Below are 22082 nucleotides of genomic sequence, written 5' to 3'. Positions count from 1 at the left end.
AGTACAGTCAAAAGATGAAGATGACAGTCCCTGGTCAAGCAATGACCAGGAAAGCTAAGACAAAAAGGTACTAATATTTGTCCTGACAGTATCTGGTATCTTGGACTTCACACACACACACACACACACACACACACACACACGAACAGGACAGATTTTTGAAACCTAACATCATTTAACATTGAATTTGGCTTGATTAAAAATTTGGCTTTCCTTAGAGGTTTCTAACAAGGGAAGAATATTCTAGGCAAAGAATGGAACTACCTCCTTAGTAGCTACGTTTCTCATAATAAACAAACAAATTCTGCTTGTAAACTTAAAATTATTGCGGTCTTTTTTGGCATGAGTCAGCCTCCCAAGTTCACTGAAAAGTTTGAGTTTGGCCTACCAGGCTATGGGGCAGACAATGGATGGAGGCAAATTCACCAGTATAATCCCTCCCTATATGGCACTTGCCTGTCTGCTAGCCAGGATGTATCCTCCTGGTGAGATCCCAGGTACTCAGATATGACTGACTTAAATTCCTATAAATTGAATCATAAAGAAGTGATACTACATAGTCTTAACATTTAGAACTTAAAGAATCAAGATTTATTTAGGTTCATTGATTCAAATTACAAAGTTTATTTTTCCTCCTCCAGTCTCATAATCTCATCGGGGTAACTGCCAAAGAATAATAGGCAGGCACAGTTAAATAGTGGTATGTAGCAATATTTTTCAAGCCCCTCTCAATGCATAATTGATTTATACTTTCTTGTGAGAGGTCCTCATTTGTATTAGAAAGATCTCTGATCCTCAACTGGTTTTTAGTGTTTCAGTGAGGTCCTCATTAAAAAAGTCTTACGGATGGAATGACTGACCATGCCCTTATATTTAAGACTATTGCTATGGTTGTCATCACAGGCAAAGGTGCTAGAAAGCTTCAACAAATTCACTAGAACTGTATCAATACCCTCTTAGGCCAACTCCCCGACTCATGTCATTGGAGTGATCACAGTACAGCAAAAACATTTACGTTTACCTTGTATTTGTTTGAATATCCACTTATGGCCTGTGTTGTAAGCCATTCTTTAAATTACAACTGACAGTGAATTCACCTGATCCTGAGTTTTATGATTTGCCATTGGTCATGATGTCTCTTTTTCTCCTTTATAAAGAAAAATAACAATACAACCTTGAGTTAAAAAAAACCCTAAGAAGCACTAACTTGTGACCAAGCCAGCCTGCCTTCGTGGAAGTCACATAAGGTCTCAAAGTCATGTGTCATTTTGTAACAGATTTATCTAAAGTGAGAGACTCAAAATACTGTTTATTTCAAAGAATTTAACATTATTACCATCCCTTGAACCCATGAAGAAAACAGAGAAGCAAGCTCTTTAAGTCAAGATGTCCTTGGAGAAAAATTTAATAACCATAATTGTTTTCAAGGAGCAGAGAGGTCCTATTTCTGCATTCTTCCCCAATATTTTTTACTTCTGAGTCACATCTCTATATAAAAACTCATGTCTTACTGAAAACTACTTCACTAAGAAATCTTCACTTCTCTGCTCAAATCACTGCAAATTATCATGTCTTTTCAGACATCACCATCAAAAAGGTAGTGAACAAAAACCAATAAAACAACTATTACTAAAATTCATAATTCTTTCTTACAAATAGGTTTAAAAAGGGGTTAACTGCAATTTTCAACATTTTTAAAGCATTTTGAATGCATTAAAATTGGCTTCCTCTGGCATTGCTGAAAGAGTTATCTTTTTAAAAATATCTGATGTCCAACAGAGTCTCCATCTTATCTACAGCATAGGACTTAACTAAGTTTTTAACATTCCGAGTTCTGTCTTCTAAAGAAACTCCAAAGAATTTAAAATTTTTTCTTAGTGATTAGTGTTTTTCCTTGTCTTGCCCCTAGCCAATATCTTTCAGGTTAACTTTAAGAAATACTTGTGATTTTTCCTTCAATATTTTATGATTGTTTTCTTTTAAATGTTCCTTCAAGCAGGTGCCTTTGTCCAGCAGTGAGCTAGTAAATGTTTGACCACCAGTTCTCCAAATAAAAGCAAAGTAAAACAAGAAGCCTTGATGTATATAACATTTGCCAATTTCTATGGTGTAAATACTTCCAACAGAGTGGATTTCAAATTACTAATATAATGACACTGAACACAGAGCTAGGAAGAGACATGCAATATACCATTATGTTACATTTCCACCAGACAGATACAACAGACATAAATAATGTCAAGAGCATTGATAATAAGACATGATAAAATAATTAAGAAGTCATTAGTTTTGAAGATGCATTACCTTTGGTTTTAGTATAATTTATTCAATCATAAGAGTACATCTAATTTTTAATGACCTGTGTATTTCACAATCATCTTTTACAAGCCATTAAGAGCTGGCTCCAATACACCATTGCCTCTACTATGACAGTTAATCAAGCTTTAAGCTTATACTTCTCTTCATAAAAGTTAAATCCATACATCCATCTAAATACATTGTGCATTTTTTTTTACTGTTTGCTATATTTTCTACTTAGGGTAGTTGGAATGTGCTATTATCTTCTTGTTAAGTTCATGGAGGAAAAGCCTAAATGCAGGGCATCAACTTGATATCACTATGGAAACCAGTGTTTGATTTTGTTTGGGGAATTACATTCTCTTAAACTGGCTGATTTATGATATGATACGTTGTTTAAAAAATAAAATGGCTGGGCAAATCTCTGAAAGTCCTAGAAAAATCACAACACTCCTGTGAGGATCAGTGACGTTAGTACAATCTTTTCTCACGTCAGAAGGCTTCCATGTTAATACAGACTAAACTGATGAGCCCAACTTCCTAACAGCACAGTAGTTCAATATTTTTTTAGTTGGGCACTTTCCAAGCCTTCAAAAATAAAGCCACAAATCATAATACCTCCCACATAAAGTCTCCGGAAATCATAATCTTCACCCTCCAAAAACCTTTGCTATTATTATTGCAACTAACGCTATTAGCAAACAAACACTGTTCCAAGGCACTGTTCTGGTTGCTATCCATAGTACCTCATTTAATCCTTATGACCACATGGGGACGGTACTTCTGTTATCATTTTTAAAGGTGAGCCAACAGGAAGTTTAGATAGACTAAATAACTAGCCCAAATAATGCTGGGGATAAAGCTAAAACTTAAACCCAAGTTTTCCTAACTCCCAATCCCTTTCTCAATACCACTATGTTTATTACACCTATGATCCCTATGTCACTTGTACTCCATCCCCCTGTGTTCCAACCAAAAACCCTAAACTTATTTGATGTTGTGCGGTCTTTAACCATTTACAGTTACTTATCACTAAAATCAATAGGCTATACTTCTGAAAGAAGTCTCAACTTTGTTCCTCTCTACTGCCACTACCCCAGTCCAGGCCACCAACATCTTTGGCCTAGGAAACTCTAAGAATCTCCTTCTTGGTTTCCACTCCTTCCATCTTGCAACTATCCTCTGTATCCCCAGGCTCTATCATCATCATTATCCAGATTTACAGAATGGGCACAGTGACCAAGACATTGGGTAAATGTCCAACAGGAACAAATATTTTGTAGTTAACAAGTTGGTTTGTACATTAACAAAGCAGGTCTCCTGTTCAGTCAAGAATGGTTACATAGACTAACGCCAGGCTTCTAGCTCTGAAAGCAAATAGCCCTTACTCTCTATAGAAAAGAACAAGAACAAGAACAAGATCTATGTTTCAAGAACTCTTGCCACCCTCACATCCCACCCACCAAAAGTCCCTACCTCCATCCCCACCCAGACCTGCCTTCAGAAACAAATATATTTATATATGTTATTCTTTAGCATGAAGTTAGAATGATCTTTCTAAAAGTAAAGTCTGATTCTGTCAATATCTTCATTAATATATTTCAGTGAGGGCTTCAGTGAAGCCCAAAGTCCTTAAAAGGATTCCCCAAGCCCATCATTATTTGTAATCTCTTCAGGCTCTGGTCTTGCAACTTCCTCTTGCATAGTGACCAACTTCTGACTGTCGGAAGTTGCCAAGGTCTTACCAACTGGCTTTTGTACAAGCACTTTCTTCTGGCTAAGGGGCTAGCTAATCTTCCATTCCTACTCTTGCCAGACACTCCCATTGAGTTCCAATTAATTATACAACTGTAAACTTAAAATTTCTAGTGCCTACAACTATATGTAGTAGGATTTCATAGACTCTTGCATGAACATTTTCTTCAGATAAGCTATGTGATATATTTGTTCTTGTAAGAGAGAAGCTATAGGCCATTTGAAATGATCTATTATCATCATTAACTATATTCATTTGTATCACTCTGCAAGTAAAGAACACACAGATAGTTAACTTCCCAGGGACCAGTTTCTTTATCCAAAAAATGAAAAGAATGGACCAGATAGGTTTTACAAAATAAATGGATAATTTACATTTCTAAGTTAAAGGACTCTGTACCTTCACTGAGATCATTTTGGGGACCAGAACCTAATAAGCAGTAGAAAGAACTTTCTCTAAGCAGCAAGTAGCATTTTCTTTAATGAAAATTGAAACAGTTTTTGGAAGAGGTCAGAGAACTACAAGATACAGAACAAAAGTGTGCTATTGATGTCTGTTTCATTAAAATATAAGTTAAATATGTGAGGGCCTCTAGAATTAGAGATGTCCTGGCTCTTGCTAAGAGCACACTTTTCAGATTTCAACATAGCATTCCTAAGTGTGTGACTCTTTGTGAGTACACTCATGAAAAAAATAAATTCACTAGGATTCAGCAAATGATACAGATTTATCTGTGCAGGCACTTTTGAGGGGCTGTTTTCACCTATAAACCTAGATTCTTTCAACACACAACAAAAAGGCAGATGGAATAACGTCTGGAAAAACACCAATATTTTTTCTCCTTGCAACCTATTACATCAGCCAGCATTTCCCTGTAGTTGTGATTATTCCATTATGACTTGATTACTAACTATTACTGCCACAGTTGGAAAAGTAAAAGCCCAGCATGGGGCCATCTCCATTAAAGGAATATGAAATCCCATAACCAGCTCTCGGGCTGCACGGCTGCTGTGGGGTTGAACTCAGAAGTACATTAAGTATCTACTTAAGATGCTGTTTGAAGGAGCACCCTAACTTACATCATTATTTCATTTAGTTTGAACTGTACCATGGATTTTTCCATTAAGCAATATTAGACACTTAAACACTATATTGAGGTTAGTCGTGCTCTAAAAAAAGGCCATGCGATTTTTTTTCTACTCTCTTTCCAGAGGTTGAGAATTTTCTATCACGTGTATAGGCAATCCTGATTTTCCCTAATAGAACAGACTAAGTGGTTACATAAACTAGGGAGTACCATCATGTTAAAGAGGCATAACTGAGAAGAGAAGCATTAATATTCATGTTGGTAACATGGGCATACGCCATTTATAAAATCAGAGAGAAAAGAGCTTTCATTGCTATAATTTAACAGGCCCAGGAAATAAAAAATTTTAAAAAGTCAAATATATCCAAAGCACATAGATTATTGTTAATGGGGAAAGGGAATTATGATACTATTTCATATCTATTCTTGTTTTATGTGTCACAAATGACAAGATGGCCCAGGATGAGAAGTGAGACATGATGAAGTCCTTTCACCGTGTTTTAAGGACAAAATCTAGTGGTGGAAAAACACCAAACAACTTAAATATTTTACAGGGGGATGCTCACCACTGCGAGAAAACTACAAATTATATATATTTAAAACTACAAATTAGTACATTAGCATATATGTAATTACGCTTGGCAAAGATTGCATATATGTGTCTATGTGAGTTTGTGTAAATATACACCCCAAATAATAGAAATATCTAGGGAAGATACATATCTTGACTTTATTTTCGAAACCAGGCAGATTTTTTTTTACTCAAAATAGCTTCCGCTACCATAATTATGTGGAGAGAATCTATATTTAGCCAGATTAAAGGTTTCTTGAGGTAAAGAGGGTTACTCCATATTTACCATCTTCTTTCCTGTGTGGGATTCCTCACTTTGGAAGTGAAGGCATATCTCTGACAGGAGCCAGTGCAAGCGTGGATATCCTCGCTATCAGAGAGAGGAGCTTAAATGGTTCCAGATCTCAATATCCATACCATTAACATTCTCCTTCCCCCAAAGGCTTGGCTCAACTCCCCTTCCAATCATCACTCCACTGATAGTAGCAATGTCTTCACCTCTGAATCCCTTTCTTCCTTTTATTTTTATCATTTAAATACGCTTAGTAATAACTAATGTAATTCTGTTCCCCTTCCCACACTGCCCTCCCCCGACCAATTTTGAAAAGAAAATAGCTCCGAAAACACAGGAAATTGTGTGAGCAAGTCTGTGGGCTCACTATCTAAAAGCTTATGTGATTGGAAAAGAAAATCAGGGAAATATGGATGAAACTTAAAAGTCTAAGATGTGGTTCTAGGCCTTTTTGCAAAGGGTCCCTCTAGGGAAGAGGATGAGAAGTGAGTATAAGTAGAACCTGGAAAAATACACAGAAGTTTGAGAAGACCCTGTTAAGAGGCATCAAGTAGCAGTACGAATGATCAAGTCAGAATTCCCATCCCAGCCCTGTGACTGGTTCCACAACCTCCTGATTTTACATAAATCACATACACTGAAGAGACTGTTACCTTCTCCCTTTAGAAAGAGCAACACCAATAACATCAGAAGATAATTCTTTAAAACATTAAAATTTCTCTTCGCTGTTGCAGCCATTGCTGGACATCAGTGGCCAAAATGAAGTGCAATCCCTTTGTGACTTCCGACTGGAACAAGAATCATAAAAGGCATTCCAATGTACCTTCCCACACTCACAGTAAAGATTATATCTTCTCTTTACAAAGAGCTGAGATGGAAGTACAACATTTGATCCATGCCCACCCAAAAGGATAAGGAAGTACAGGTTGTGTGAGGACATTACCAAGGTCAGTAAATTGGCAAAGTAGCCCACATTTACAGGAAGAAATACATTATCTACACTGAATGAATACAGCAAGAGAAGGCCACTGGCGCAACTGATCCCTGGGCATCCCTCTAGCAAGGTGGTTATCAGTAGGCTAAAACTGGACAAAGACCACTAACATATCCATAACATAAAGCCATATCTCATCAGGAAGCAAAGGAAAAGGGCAGATAGAAGGAAGAAACAATTGAGAAGATGCAGGAATAAAGGAATCTTATAAACGACTTTAAATAAAAACTGTTAAAATGGAAAAAAACTTATTAAAATTATAAATAACTTAATTATTAATAAAGTTTTCCTTAGAAATAATTCCCCCCAGCAAATATCCATTCCTTATTTTCCCCTGGGTTTCTAAAATAATTTTCTTTCTCCATTAAGGCTGACCGAGTCTTACAAAAACTGCTTAATCTAGGACTTCACACTTAGTGAGTCACAGTGTCCTGAATGTTAACTGAAAAATCACTGTTTGTTAGTGTGGATATTTTTGCTATTTTGTGCATCCCCAGACTTTATAGCCTAGAGATTCATGAGTAACAATGCTTTGTTCTTCTAAGTTACATACACAATTGTACGTTTTTCTCTTCATAAATTGAAACACACCCAAACCAAAACTTTGAAAAGTGAAACAAAAACTCCTTGCATTTTTTTCTTCAATAAGTATAAATAAATACAGTGAATGTTAAAGTGAAGTTTAAGGAAGTAAGGGAGAAAGAAGGGAGAGAAAACAGTTAAGTGAAAGATGAATCATTACTATTCAATGAACCCTAACTACAAGCTATACACTGTGCTAAGTGCTTTCCATGGACTGTATGCATACCTCATAAGGAAGGCAACACAATTTAAATTGCTTAGACATGAAAACTGAGATGAAAACTAAAGGTCTTGTGGAAGACCTTCCATTGTGGGTGAATGGCAGACATACCCAGATACCCAAGCATGTGATCCAGAAGAGGAAAGAGAGAGACAGAGGTTGGGAGGGAGATGAAGATCAGAAGTGGATGACACTGTTCACTCCTTTCCCCCACTCCCAAAGTCTTATCTGGGTTATAAGCAAGCCCCATGCCAGCTGTTTCTTGACTTCTCTGTTCTCCAATTAGGCCTTTTAGTGAAGGAAAGCAAAAGGAATAGCAATGATTTAATAGAAATAACCTTGAATTTTCTTCAAGTAAAACATTTGCAAAGATTGGCACTTCAAATATTACTAGTAACATTACATGCAACCCATTTCATAGCTATTTCCATCACCCCAATGTGTTATCACAGAGTTAGCCTAATAATGCCTTTCTGTTAAAATGTCTATATAAAACAATATGCATATGAGGTGGTTTCCAATGTTTGCTAATCGGTTTGCAAAATGCCATTAACTTCACTTGGTTCAAGGTAATTGGTTACTATAAAAAATATAATTCCCAGCTGCAGGGAGATGCATAGACCTACTTTCTACCTAACTAAGGCAGAAATTTTTACTCTAAGGAAACTTAAGCAATCTTTAGAGGCACCCTAGGGGACAACTGTGGCTAGAGGTTGGGTCTCTTGACCCTCTTTTGCAATCTCTAATTAGCAGAGCGACTCTGTTCTTACATGATTTATATACTGGATTTTGAATAAGATTTTGGCCAAGAAACAGTTCAGTTCAAAAAATCTTGAAAATCACCGAGGTAAGGGACTTAAATTTTCTTCAAACATAATTTTGAATATAAAACCAATTAATAATTGTTACTTAAAGCTGTCGTCAAATCCTGCATCAAATTATATTCTGGTGTTATTAATGAAACTAGAATGACAATGAAGTCTCTTAGTAAAACCATATAATAATACTTGAGTAGCAGGGTTTTAGTGGTTCCATCCACCTCTTTCACTGAAGTACACTGAGGCAAGGAAAAGTCAGAGCAAATTAACAGTGTTTGAAAAGCTTAATGGTGCTTTAACAAAAGATACAATAATCATAAGGTTTTTAAATTTATAAGGTGTATGTTATGAGAAGAAAGTAAAATGAGTCAGATCTGATCTGTCCTTCATAAAATCATGTTAATGGCCCTGTACACGCTTTGCTTTTTGTATGCAAATATTGATTATATGCTCTTGTATTTTGTCTTTATCATCTACAATTTTAAGGCAAATTTTATGCCCCCATAAAAAAAATAAATAGAAAGAAAAAATGCACATAGCATTTTCTAACATTTTGGGAGGGATTTTTCTTGTCTCTAACCATTTTAAAATTGGTGTCAATATTATAAAATTTTGAAATAGCCTCAAAAGGCTGTATGAATGTAAGGAATAATATAGTTAAGGGGTGCCTGGGTGGTTCAGTTGGTTAAGTGTACTACTTCAACTCCGGTCATGATCGCAAGTTCGAGCCCTGTGTTAGGCTCTGTGCTGACAGCTCAGAGCCTGGAGTCTGCCTCAGATTCTGTGTCTCCCTCTCTCTCTGCCCCTCCCCCACTCACATTTTCTCTGAAAAATGAGTAAGGGTTAAAATTTTTTTGAAAAAAAGGAATAATATAGTTAAGTTCAGCTGTTTGTTTCCTATACAAAAGAAACTACCCTAGACTCTGCAACATAATGATAGGAAGAAGATGAGGAAGAGGAAGAGGAAGAGGAAGAGGAAGAGGAAGAGGAAGAGGAAGAGGAGGAGAAGGAGAAGGAAGAGAGGCAGGAGGGAGAGGAAGAAGTAGAGGAGGAGGAAGTAGAGGAGGAGGAAGTAGAGGAGGAGGAGGAGGAGGAGGAAGAGGAGGAAGAGATGGAGAAGAATTCATTTCTGAGGAACTTTTAGTTTAGTCATAGAGCCAGCTATATGAAGAATTTTCATGCAATATGGCTGTGAACATAGTATATCCACCAGCAACCCAAAAAAGGGCACTGAGCTCAAACTGAGGTTTCAGGAAATCGTTTTCTTTTTCTTTTTTTAAAAGGTTTTGTTTTTTTCTTCAAATTTTTGTTTCAATTCTAGTTAACAGTGCAATATTGGTTTCAAGAGTAGAATTCAGTGGTTCATCGCTTACATACAATACCCAGAGCTTATCACAAGTGCCCTCCTTAATGCCCATCCCCCACCACCTCCCTCCATAAACCCTCAGTTTGTTCTCTATAGTTAAGAGTCTCTTATGGTTTATTTCCCATACGTTCCCCTCCCATATGTTCTGTTCTGTTTCTTAAATTCCATGCATGAGTGAAACCATATATTTGTCTTGCTCTAATTTATTTCACTTAGCATAATACACTCTAGCTCCATCCACATCATTGAAAATGGCAAGATTGCATTCTTTTTGATGGGTGAGTAATGTTCCATTCTGTATATATACCACCTCCTCTTCATTCATTCAGTCAATGGATGTCTGGGCTCTTTCTGTACTTTGGCTATTGCTGATATTATGGCTATAAACATCAGGGTGCATATACCCCTTCAATTTTGCATTTTTGTATACTTTGGGTAAATACCTAGTAGTGCATTTGCTGGATTATAGGGTAGCTCTATTTTTTTTTAATATTTTATTTTTAAGTAATCTCTACACCCAATGTGGGGCTCAAAGACATAACTCTGAGATCCACAGTCCCATGCTCCATTGACTAAGCCAACCAGGAGCCCCTCAGGAAAATTTTTTCTATAAGATAACCTTTAGGTTCAGGGCTTTTAAAAACAGCTTTATTAAGATAATTATTGAGGTATAATTAACATACTATACAATCCACTCATTTAAAAGTAACAATTTCATGTTTGGCCATGCAACCACCACCAAATTCAAATTTTAGAACATTTTTTTGTCCCTGTAAAAGAAATCCAATAGCCATTAGCTGTCACTCATCATCTTCCCCCCACACCTTCCACTTCCACCCCACCATCCCTAAGCACCTCACTGCTGTGCCATAAAAATGGAAGTATGCATGCCATATAAATGGAAGTATACACTACATGGTCTTTTGTGACTGAGTTCTTATCATAGTGTTTTTAAGGTTTACCTTGTTGTAGTATGTAGTATTTTATTACTCTTTTATTGCTGAATAACTTTCCATCATATGGATACACCATATTTTATGTAACCATGCATCAATTAATGGAATTTGCGTTATTTTCACTTTGGAGATGTTACAAGTAATGCTTTATTAAGAACAGCTGTGTGTACAAGTTTGTATGAACATCTTATTTCTTAAGAATATACCTGAGTCAAATTGCTGGGTCAAATGGTAACCCCACATTTCACTTTTTGAGGAATTGCCAAATTGTTTTCCAAAGTGGCTGCACCATCTTACATTCCCACTGGCAATGTAAGAGGGTTCCAATTTCTCCACATCCTCACCAACACTTGTTAACATCCTTCCTTTTGTTTATGGCTTAGGGCTTGAGAAGTGGTATATTGCTGTAGTTTTGATCTGAAATTCCCTATTGACTAAATGTGTTGAATATCTATTTCATGTGCTTATTGGCCATACATATATCTTCTTTGAGGAAATGTCTATTCAGATCCTTTGTCCATTTGTTAATTGTTTTTGCCTTTTTATTATTGAGTTGGAAGAGTTACATATATACACTGTATACAAGTTCCTTATCAGATATATGATTTGTAAATATTTTCTCCCACTCTGTGGGTTGTCATTTAACTTTCTTGAGCTTATTTGCAGCACAAATGTTTCTACTTTTCAGGTAGTCCCATTTATCTATTTTGTTGCTGTTGTTATTCTTGCGTGTGCTCTTGGGTGTCATATCCAAGAAAATATCTGAGCTTAGGCCTTGAATAATGAGTACGACAGAACCAAATTAAGAATAGTAGAAGCTCAATCCAGGCGGAGGTGACAGAAGAAGCAATGGGATGGAAGCATGATCCACTGTGATATTCTCTTCTGTTTGTTTGGAACAGGGGAGATTCCCACAGAGCCATACCTAGCAACCTGGCACACCATCATACCAGTCTTAGGATGCACAATGTAGCTCTTAGAAGAGCATTATTGACATTAGCCTATTGCTGGCTGCAGGTTAAGCTCAATTAAAGGATTATATGTACTAAAAGAATGTTTCCATAATGTAACATTTTAAAAATATCTACATTCCCTCAAATAATTTTTAAAAACATGTCCTCTAATTTGGAGGTCCTGAGGCAAAGTCCAGTTTACATATCCTCGTTTTCATTCTGGATTCTATACTCTAAGAGGCTGCCAAGTTTAACTTAAAAGCTTTTTAAAAATATTATCATTATATGAAACAATGGTACGTAAGCAATCTGCTCTTCCTCTGAACCCACTAGCAATTTATTTGCACTCCTCTTATAGCTTTGATCACACCCCTCCTTATCTTAACCTATCATTAGAGTGTAAGCTCTTTGATATTCTCTAGCGTGTCTATTTTCCATTCATTTCTCTAACAAATATTTATCAGGTCTAGGTCACTGTGTGTGGGGTACAAGGTCAGACCTAAAACCACAAGGGCCAGGAAAGCTGAGTTATAACTTACACTGCAGGGCTCCTCTTTAGGGTCAGGGAGAAGCCACCCTCTAAAAGGCCTTTGCCCGACATCACAGGCTGGTGTTGCTTCCTCCTCTGCCCCACCCTGCTGCCCCATTCCTTTCTTTACCAGTGTCTCCTATGAGTGTTTCCTGAACAAATAATTTACACACCAATTCTCACCTTAGGAATTGCTTTTGGAGAACTTGATCTAAGACCCTATGATAGAAGAAACACAATGACAATGATATGCAGTGAGGATACACAATGAACCAGATGGATTTACATTTTTCTAGCTAAGAAGCTATATTTAGATAACTATTTGCACAGCTAAACCATCTTTCTCACCTTGCTTTGACTAGCACAACACTAATAAATGCTCCATAAATATGTGTGGGGTGAACAACTATGAACCATTAAATGAACCAACAAATATAAAACACTTATACCCAATGACTAATTCCAATGCCTTTGATTGGGCAATATTGACTAGAGAGGGATTTCAAAGAACTCTATTTAATGGCAGAGAACCAGGTTAATATTAAATAGTGGAAATTAAATGTATCAATTATGGTAAAGTATATAGATCACTTGGACCTAATTGGCCAGAACTATGAAATGCACCTCCAACAGAAATGAGAGGAGCAAGAAACACAGTGGGAACTGGACTAAGATGAATTCAAAGCTCAAGAAGGCTAAATTGTTCATGCATCATTCTTGAATATTTTGGTATCAAGAATTAGATAGCCCTGAGCATGCTGACTGTCCTATTACCCCAGTTTTCCTGGAAATGCTGATAACTATGAACCTCGACCTAGTCACGTAATTTCTCTATGTTCAGCTGCTGTGTGATAAAGTAAGGAGTTGCCCAGGACTGGCCCAGAGATGAAGTGAAGAGCAAGAAAAAGAGATAGGAAGATGCAGGCAGCAGCTAGCAAAGGGGGAAAGCAGAGATAGAGAAGGAAAACAAAGCTATAGAAAGGCGTTAAAGGATGGAGAAGGGAAAGAAAACCATCTCAGGTTTAAAATCTACATAGCAAGAAGGATGAACACGGAAAACTAGAAAATTAGCTGCAACAACAGGGAGTGAATTTAATATGTAAAATAATACTATATTTGGATAAGGCCAGAACTGATACAGTAAGCCTGGTAGTGGTGTTAGAAAACACTGCCCCCTAGAAACAAGTTTCCCTCACAAATTGACAAAAACTGTGTGAGTCTCAGACTTGCCAAGCATTCCAGATCCCCAGTGAAATCTCAAACTGAGCCCCAAACCAGGTCCCATCACCTAAAGTCCTGCACTATAAGTAGTGACCTTACTGATGGAGGCCATAATAGAATAAGATTTTTTTTCTAATCCCCACCAACCCTTTGGGAATACTATCTGTTTTTTAAGTTATAATATAGCTATTATAAGCACACAATTCAAAAGAAACAAGAAATATATACAGTTAAAAATAATCTTCCCCACCTCCTCTGTCTCCCAGCTCTCTGCTTAAGGCATCATGCATTATTTTAGTTGTTGTATGTTCTTTCAGGGCTATGTCATGAAATTTTCAAACAAATGCTTTTGCTCTTTTTCCACTCATATGATCCTCCTCCTCCCCAACAACCCATTTAACAATATATCTTGGAGAAGTTTGAAATCAAAACATATACAAGGACCTTATTCGTTTTAGTAACTGCATGGTATTCCACTGTATATTTGTTTTTTGTTATGGATTTATTTATCTAGTTCTCTATTATTACACACTTAAATTTCCATGTTTTTGCTACTACAAAAATGTTGCAATGTAAATCTTTGAAGACATATATATATATATATATATATATATATATGTAATATGTAATATTAGAAACACATATGAGTTTGTAGGATAAATACATTAAAATGACATAGCTGTCAATATCTAAGTGCATCAGTTTTACTTTTTATTTTTTAAATGTTTATTTTTGAGACAGAGCATGAGTGGGAGAGGTGCAGAGAGAGAGGGGGACAGAGGATCCAAAGTGGGCTCCGTGCTGACAGCAGACAGCCCGATGTGTAGCTCGAACCTAGGAATCATGAGATCATGACCTGAGCCAAAGTTGGACACTCAACTGACTGAGCCACCCAGGCATCCTTATGTGCATTATTTTTACTTACAATTCCAAACTGACCACAAATTTAACAATTTATGCTCCCACCAGCCATATAGCAGACTGTTCATTCCCTCACATATTGAATAGTATATTATTAACTGCATTTTACCTTTGTCAATTTAACGGATTTTTTTAAAGTCTCTAGTTTCAATTTTCATCAACCTTATAATGTAAGTGACAGACTAAGCTAATTTTGGTCTGTTTAAGAGACATTTGTGTTTCTTTTTCTGCCTGCTCACATTCTTTGACCATGGTTCTCTTCAGTTGTAGTACTATTTCTTACATATGCTATGCTTTCTTTTGTTGAAAACATTAATTTGTTTGGATATAAATTGTAAATACTGTAATATTCTTTTCCAGTTTGACATTTGCCTTCAGTTTAATTTAGAATTTTCCCCAAAACTTATTTTTTATTACTGTTACCATCATCATCTTCATTATTTAGTGTACTCAAACATACTACTAGTCTTTTATTTATGGCTTCAGGGTTTAATATTATCAATACTTAATCTATTCTGAGATAAAAGTAACTCATGGTTTCCTCTAATATTTTTGTTTCTTTTTTCACATTTAACTCTTACATACCTCCAAAATACTCACACAGACACAGACACACAAACACACACACACATACTCTTTTTTAAAAAAAAATTGAGATGAAATAGTTTATCTTTCACCCCAGATATGGCTTTACCCTAAAGCTCTTCCTGCTATTTAATGTTTAGTAATAAAAAGGACTAGAGAATAATTATTTCCAATTTTTTTAAAAATTTTTTTAACGTTTATTTATTTTTGAGACAGAGAGACAGAGCATGAACGGGGGAGGGTCAGAGAGAGGGAGACACAGAATCTGAAACAGGCTTCAGGCTCCAAGCTGTCAGCACAGAGCCCAACGCGGGGCTTGAACTCAGAGACCGCGAGATCATGACCTGAGCCGAAGTCGGCCGCCCAACCGACTGAGCCACCCAGGCGCCCCAAATTATTTCCAAATTTAAACTCCTAATTTAAATTTAATTTAATTTAATCTAATTTAAACTCTTGTGATTACATAGAGCCCATCCAGATAATCCAGGGTAATTTCCCATCCCAAGACCCTTAACCTAATCACACACATCTGCAAAGTTCCCTTTGCCATATGAAGTAACATTCACAGGTTCCAGAAATTAGAACTTGGATGTCCCTAGGGGCTATTATTCAGCACACCATGCTTATTATATATATTATATTACATTATATATTATATTATATTATAATTTATTATACAATATGTTACCATATATATATATAGTACATTATAATAGCTTCAAAGCAAAAATAACAAAAATAACAACAACAATATTATAATTAAAGAGAAAAACTACTAAATTCAGTTTAGTCTGTTTTGCACTTCTCCCTCATTGTCTCCATTTAGGATATATTCCTCTAGGATATAACCAAAAGACCATGTTTTAAAATAACTTGAGATGATCTTTGTGTTCTGATTCTATCAGTTTGATACTGACTTTGGTTAATTTGTTTCCATTTGTGTTCAAATTTTAGGAATTTAAAAATGATTTATTTTATTTGGAGTTACATAAATATACATGGTTTTAATATCAAAATGTAACTTAACTCAAAAAATATACATACGATAACTCATTGTGGTTTCAATTTGCATGTCTGATGATGAGTGATGTTGGGCTTCTTTTCATGTGTTTGTGACCATCTGTAAACCTTCTTTGGAAAAAAATGTCAACTCACATCTTCTGCTCATTTTTATTTTTTTTAAGTGTTTATTTATTTATTTTAAGAGAGAGAGAGCATGAGTGCACCAGCAGGGAAGAAAGAGACAGAACCCCAAGCAGGCTCCGTGCTGTCAGCACAAAGCCCGACTAGGGGCTGGATCTCATAAACTGTGAGATCATGACCTGAGCTGAAATCAGGTGTCAGACCATTAACTGACTAAGCCACCCAGGTGCCCCTGCCCATTTTTAATTGGATTATTGTTTTTTGGGTGTTGAGTTGTATAAATTCTTTATATATTTTAGATATTAACCCCTTATCTGATACACCATTTGCAAATTAATCTTCTCCCATTCAGTGGTTTATCTTTGTTTTGTTGATGGTTTCCTTCACTGTTAATATCACTAATCATCAGGGAAACGCAAATCAAAACCACAATGAGGCATCACCTCACACCTGTCAGAATGGCTAAAATAAAAAAAAAAAAACACAAGTATTTTTACAAGTGTTGGCAAGGAAAGGGAGAAAAAGGAACCCTCGTGCACTGTTGGTCGAAATGCAAGCTGGTGCAGCCACTGTGGAAAACAGAATGGCAATTCCTCAAAAAATTAAAAACAGAATTATCATATGATCCAGTAATGCCACTACTAGGTATCTACCCAAAGAAAATTAAAACTTTAATTTGAAATGAAATGAAATTAAAATACTAATTGCGGCATTATTTACAACAGCCAAGACATGGAAGCAACCCAAGTGCCCTTCTATAGATGAATGGATAAAGAAGATGAAGATGTGGTGTATATGTGTGCGCGCGCGTGTGTGTGTGGGTGTGTAGAGATATATACACAACAGACTATTACTCAGCCATAGAAAAGAATGAGATCTTGCCACTTACAACAATATGGATGGATCTACAGGGTAGTGTATTAGGTGAAATAAGTCAGAAAGACAAATACCATATGATTTCATGCATATGTGTAATTTAAGAAACAAAACAAATGAACAAAGAAAACAAAAAGAGATAAACCAGAAAACCTACTCTTAATTATAGAGAACAAACTAGTGGTTACCAGAGGGGAGGTGGGGGCAGGTGGGTGAAATAGGTGAAGGGGGTTAAGAATACACTTATGGTGATGAACACTAATGTACAGAACTGTTAAATCATTATATTGTACACCTAAAATTAACACAGCACTCTATGTTAATCATATAACCATAATTAATTTATTTAAATATAAAATAAATAATTTATAATTTTATAAAATTATAACAATTTAATTAAAAATAAAATAAAATAAAGACACATTTAAAGGTATCTGGCTTAATCTCTGTCCCTTCATTCTTGTTCCCTTATATTTCTTAAAAGTAACAATCTTCTTTAGTTTTTTTCTATTACTTATTTCTAAAAATATCAAAAAGCTTGTATAAACATAAATGCAGATAGATGGCTGATAAACAGATGTATCTCGACCACAGAGATCATTCTATTGTAATATAAGGATATCTTCCTCATTTCTTTCACAGATGCCTAGAGTTCCACTGAATGCATGTATCCTATTTTATCCAATAGTGTGAAATTTGAGGTAAAGATTCAATGTATTTTCTTTCAGAAAGATAGCATTTTGTGCCAAAACTACTTATTAAGTAATGTATCTTTTCTCTAACGATTTTAAACAGTACCTTTATTTTGCACTGTTTGTTAGTATATATGGTTCTTTCCCAGAGCTTCATTATCTGCTTATGGGCCTATCTATTCATGCAACAATACCAGGTTATTTAAATTATTATCTTCTACATGGTATTTATATGGTATTTAATCATAATTATCTAGATGGTTTTAAAATTTGGTAGGGTAAATCCTCCCAAGTTAACTTTCTTTTAAAAAAAATGTTTAGTTATTTTTGCTTTCTTATTTATTTCCACATAAATTTTAAAATAAGCCTAATTAAAAAATAATCTTATTGATGTTTTTATTTATATCATAATAAATGTATAAGAGGATAGGTTCTTGAGGCAGCATCATTGGGGGCCATGAGAAAAAAAAATGTCTGTGATTCAGCTAGAAAAGTGGGCATAGATATCAAAGATAGTAGTAATTTTAGGTAGCAATATGCACTCTGTATAGTATTAGTAATACTGGGAGTAATGCCATTAGCATCTACATTAGTGCCTCACATTTGCCAGGCATTATACACACATTATGCATTTTAATCTTCATATAAACCTTTTAAGAGGCAAAGTCAAAACTAGAACCTAAATCTATCTTTCTCTACAGCCTCTAATGAACCACTACATTCTGCTACGTCCAAGGAAGTAGTCTGAAACAATCTATTAAGTGACATCCTGCATTAACTGTACTCTGGAAGAGAATTGCCTCCAAAGTACCAGTAAGTGTGCTGAGTAGGAGGACTTCTGTGAAAGCGCTGGTCCAAAAACAGACTGGCTGTCCCTGACTGCTGGAGAATGCTATGTCTATGTAAACGAAAAAAATGTAGGCAGTGACCTATGACTCTTACAAGGTAAGTAAATATCTAGGACCTGCATACACTTGCAGTCTAAGGGATATTTGGGTAACATATATGAGCATTTCTGGGGATATTCTATGTAAATCCACTAAATGAATGACCTTCAAACTTTAAAATGCATCAGATCATCCAAAGACTTATTAAAATATATATTACTGTGCCCCACCCCGAGGAGTTTCTTATTCAGTAAATCTGCTTTGGGACCCAAGAATTTGTGTTTCTAACAAGTTCCCAGGTGATGTTGATGCTATTGTTTCAGGACTCACAATTTAAGTTCGATGGGCTATGCCTGTAATGAGTACCAATAATAAAATCTGATCAAAGTAATGATCAAGTAAGATCATTTTCAGGCTACCATGCTAAAAAGTGTGCAATTTCTGAAAAGGGGAGAGAATGAATACAAATGTTTCAAAACACAGGCAGAGTGTAAGGAGTATGAAGTTGGCAGCCTGGCAGCCACCTCATAATCTAGTCTCTGTCCCCAAAAATCTGGGTGGCCTAGACTTAGTCACTTAATTTCTCCAGACTCAGCCTGCACATGTGTCAACTGTAGCAGAAAGGAAAAAATATATTCAAATTTTGTCAGCGTTTTAGGATTCTAATACAATAAGGTGCACCCATTCTAAAGAAATTAGAAATATAGGAACTAAGACTGTCCTTGGAGAATGCAGTTACAATTAATTAAGCATAGCATTTCAGAAAGGAGATATGCAAAGTCAGCATAATGAAGGCAAATTGTTAACACATCCCTGGGAATTGACTATAATGTGATTGAATGTATTAATATTAATATACCTAAAAAAGAATGTGCCAATCAAAATAACAATTGGTCAGCCTCGGGAATGGAAAAATAAGCGTTTAGGAAGACAAACTGGCAAGTATTATCTACTCAGGAACTGTCCAAAAAAGGAAATCTTTACTATTGGATTCAAGCCTTATGGTTTTATACTCCATAATAGATGAGATGGCCTGAGCTACCTCAGTTGAAAGTCCTTGCTTACCAACATGTTTTTGTTTATCTTGTTGATTGGCTTGCTAATGGGAGAGTGAACCTGATAGAAGGAGCAATGTCCAATTTGCCACTGCAAGTTTAAAAATGGGCCTTTGATCGTAATTTGGCTTTATCTGTAGCTTATATACACTGATTGACAAGTGGGACGATGTGCTATGATCTGTAATTGCATTTCTCATTACAAATGCCTAACTTGATTTTTGCATTGTTTGTACATGTATGAGTCTTTATGAGTTTAGAAAATGCATACTCATCCCTAATCTGCTTTAACTATACTAACAAAACCAGGCTTATGAACCTACAAAATGAGTATTAGAAACTGAGTGGCCTTATTTACCAAGATAAAATGTCCCTTTGTGGATAACTACCTAGAAAGAAAGCTTGCATTTCCCAGGTGGTACTTCTCTGCATTGCTATGAGGGCTGGTTGTAGCCAGTATGATCACAAATCCATGTTTTAAACTTTTAAACCTTCCTCTGCTCTATTCTGTATCATTGAGAGGGACTAAACACTTGTAGATTATGCTACCCAGACTCTCACTGGTTTCAACCAATGGACTGAGACTGGCATGAGACCAAATGACAGAAGAAAAAGAAAAGCCAAGTATTTCTCCCTCTTCTCAGCCTCTTCTATCCCCAGTGTAACTCATTTCCTACATTACACTTCTTCAGTTGTAAACTCAGAGTTTTAAATAATCAAAATTGTTTGTACTTTCCCTGTCCAACCCTGAGTGATTACCATATGACATAAGAACCCACTAGGAACTATAACCATGTGTTCAAGAAGTATGAAGTGTGTGTCCATGGACAGACAAACGCACACGGGCCCGTGCGCGCGCGCACACACACACACACACACACACACACAAATTCATTATAAAATCATATAAACCAATAAAAATTCTGGTTTGTACTTTTTTTGGTAAATTATACTAGATAGCCCCATTAAGTAGACATAAGCCAAGTGTGTGACTCATTGTGACTGTCAAAAGAACAGTCAGAAGGAATAAAAGTCTCAAATAGACAAATGGTTAGGAGGGCAGTTATAGACTTAAATTATGTGTATGTCTAATAACAAACTAAATGTAGTTTTCAGTTTAACCTGTAAACATATCACTAGGAGCTGGTCTAGAATACTTAGCAATATTCAGACTGATAAACATAATGTTAGAGGATATCATCACAATACTGGACCACTTTGGTTAACCAACATATTGGCCAAGGAAGTTAACTGGTCTCCAGGCAGGGGATCCAAAGATATATGAGAAAAAAAAAAAAATACCTCTAGATCACTCATCTTATTTCATGCATCGAAATTCCCTGTGCTTATAAGGTAACTAACTTTCCTCCTGGGCTTTCTGTTTTGACCCCCATGAACAATAGAAGCTATATTCTTTCAAATGCTTCTAGCAAAATTAACTATGACTAGTTGGCAACATGAACATGTCTTGGCATATACTTTTTCAAACTCTGTTCTACTTTCTCTTGATACTGGTTTTCCCCCCCTCTTTTCAGGTAAGAACAAGATTTCATCATCTGTACCTTATTTAGACATAGGATTACAACTTTGTATTCTGGTTTTAAGCAACAAATTCCAACAATGAATGACCAGGTTTTGATCTGATACTTTGTGAATATGCTCCCATCACTGAGATCCCAATGTTGAACTGTTAACATCTATAATTAAAAATGTACACCGTTGTCAAAAGTGGCATGGAGTGTTTAGAATCTTCTCTGACTGAAGGGCTTTAATGGCTTCATATTATTGAGTCCCACTTCCCGAGTGTCTTTAAATCCTTGCCGGATAGTAAACTAAGAACACACATTAAATCTTCGAGACCACCAAGGGAACATTTAATGCATTCCTGCAGGAACTAAGTTATATGGCTTCCAACAGTGCCTATGTAAGTGAATCTGAAGGTTTTTTTAAATGCTTACTTCTAAGAGGTAAATGGCATAGGCACAAGCCAACACAACTTAGTATTTTTTGAAGGTAATGGAATTAATTAAAATATTGAAAAATTACCCTAAAATGAAAATGCCTGTTGCATTCACTCATTTGGTAAATAATTGAGACCCTCTATGTGTAAAGCTTTTATGTTTATTTCCCCATATATTTTATTCTCCACAAGACACTTTTGGGGACTGAGAGAGGATGACGTTAATAATTGTACCAAAATAATAGCCATAAACTAGCAGCATCCCAGGCAAATCGTAACATAGGTTCACTCTAACGTGATAGAAAATGTGAAGGCAAGAC

At 35.9% G+C, this 22082-nt stretch overlaps 1 pseudogene; it reads left to right on the top strand.

The window, feature by feature from the left end:
* Positions 1-6763: 6763 nt before the first annotated feature.
* Positions 6764-7196, top strand: LOC125909541 (60S ribosomal protein L26-like; annotated as a pseudogene).
* Positions 7197-22082: the final 14886 nt, after the last annotated feature.

This window comes from Panthera uncia, assembly GCF_023721935.1.
Source record: "Panthera uncia isolate 11264 chromosome B3 unlocalized genomic scaffold, Puncia_PCG_1.0 HiC_scaffold_1, whole genome shotgun sequence".
Taxonomy (NCBI): domain Eukaryota; kingdom Metazoa; phylum Chordata; class Mammalia; order Carnivora; family Felidae; genus Panthera; species Panthera uncia.
This window is presented reverse-complemented; position numbering and strand designations above follow the sequence as displayed.